Raw genomic sequence first — 1,994 nt, 5'->3', positions numbered from 1 at the left:
GAATATACAAAATAAGTGATGCACAATGCAATTGCTCACCACCCACTGACCAATGCCCAGCCAGTCCCTGAGCAGCGGTCACTGCCCCCCGGCCAACTCCCCCCAGTTTATATACTGAGCATGACATCATATGGTATGGGACACCCCTTTGGCCAGTTTGGGTCAGCTGTCCTGGCTGTGCCCCCTCCCAGCTTCTCGCTGGCAGGGCATGGGAAGCTGAAAAGTCCTTGGCTAGTGTAAGCACTGCTTAGCAACAACTAAAACATCGGTGTGTTATCAACATTATTCTCATACTAAATGCAAAACACAGCACTGTACCAGCTACTAGGAAGAAAATTAACTCTATCCCAGCCAACACCAGGACAAGTAGTAATCAGGTAAGTGGTGTTTATATGTCCTTATTGCAAAGAACACAAGAAAAAAAACCCAGATCCCAGTATCTCAGACTTAACAAATACAAAGGAATAAGAAGCAAACCACCTGCAAGGCCCCAAGCAAGAGACTGCACTGTTGTTTTCCTGACAGACTGGCCCAACAAGTGTCCCCTGCCACTTTCCCAGGCCACCTGCAGCGCCAGCTGCATTCCGCTGAATTTGCTACCTGGTTTGCACCTTTCTACCCAACTGGGCTCCAGAATTTCGGTTTCCCAGAAAAACCCTATTGCTAGCTTTGACGACTGAAAAATCTCAAGGACTGAGGTTTTTGCCTTGGGCCACAGAAGTGAGTCCTTCTGAATTTGCACACGGCCCAAAAAACCAGTGTGTGAACCTCACATAATATATTTCATTGATGTGTATTACGTGATTTCAGTGGAGGGAGGGGCATAATACTGTCAAGGAACCTGTAATAGGGAGTGATGAAATGATTGCCCAAGATCACCAGACAAGCAATTAGAAAAGCCAGAAATAGCACCCTCAGGTGCTATTCCCAAACCTCAGGTTTATATTCTAACCCGTTGGCAACAGAGGCAGATGTGATCTTTATCTGACTTGCAAGGCGGCCCAACTATGTATCCACACTGCGCAACATGTCAGCACACACAAGGCATGGATATATATGGTTGTTCCTAGGGTAAGGGGACAACAGCATCTGTAGCCCAAATTCCCAATAAATTCGGGCTTCAGACAGCATTCACCACTGAATTGATATAGCGCTGAGGTTTGGGCTGCTTCATTCATTTAATGCAGTATTGACTCGGAGTTCAAGATGATGCTGTATATTTCACTATTGCAGTGCAGATTTTTTTGGCCCTGGTCCTGCAAGTACATTCTCCTGTGCTTAAGTTTCGGCTTTTCCACACATACCCACAGCAGCTAGCTCCGGTTTATGGCAGACACTTGGTGACTTGCCCATGCTGTCTTTTGTTCCGTCTGTGGAAAGGAAAAGAGATGCTGTAGAATTGGCTGCTGTCACCATCATTAAATCCCGGTTCTCTTTTCTTCCTCTTTCTTCCCTTTCACCTTCCATTTAAGGCATCCTCACTACTTTGAAGTGTCGAGCAACAATCAAGGAATAATACTAGTGATGATAATAACTGCACAGATTTAGCTGGCTTGACTATTTTAACGTATTAATATACAGTGTGTCTCAAAACAAGAGTTTTGAGGATTGATTAACAGGGCCCAGCAAGGCCTCGACTCCGTATTTAGTTTGACACAGCCAGCTGATTTCAAGGGAGTTACTCGCAGACATATGCAAGCACTCGGCGTCGTACGCAAGGTATACAGACTAGCTGGGCAAGAACAAGAATATTCCAACTGACCCAAATACTTAAAAAAAAAGGATTTCTGAGGAAGCTATTTTTAGCCAAGCTGCAGGAAAGAACAAAAGCGTCCTAGTAGCTGGCATTCTGGAGCCAGTACCACGCGCTGACTCTTGTGCTACGTCGCCAGGAAAGCTTCTGCAAGTGGAAGCAAAGGCACCGTCACCGCCTGCCAGGGGAGCGCCTGTGCCTCTCGCCCTGCTTCCCAGCCTCTGGTTTTATCAGGCTGTGG

Source organism: Pygoscelis adeliae, unplaced genomic scaffold (genome assembly GCF_000699105.1).
Source record: "Pygoscelis adeliae isolate BGI_AS28 unplaced genomic scaffold, ASM69910v1 Scaffold38, whole genome shotgun sequence".
In the NCBI taxonomy this organism is placed as follows: Eukaryota; Metazoa; Chordata; class Aves; order Sphenisciformes; family Spheniscidae; genus Pygoscelis; species Pygoscelis adeliae.
The sequence above is the reverse complement of the archived record's forward strand: the minus strand, read 5'-3'. Positions refer to the sequence as shown.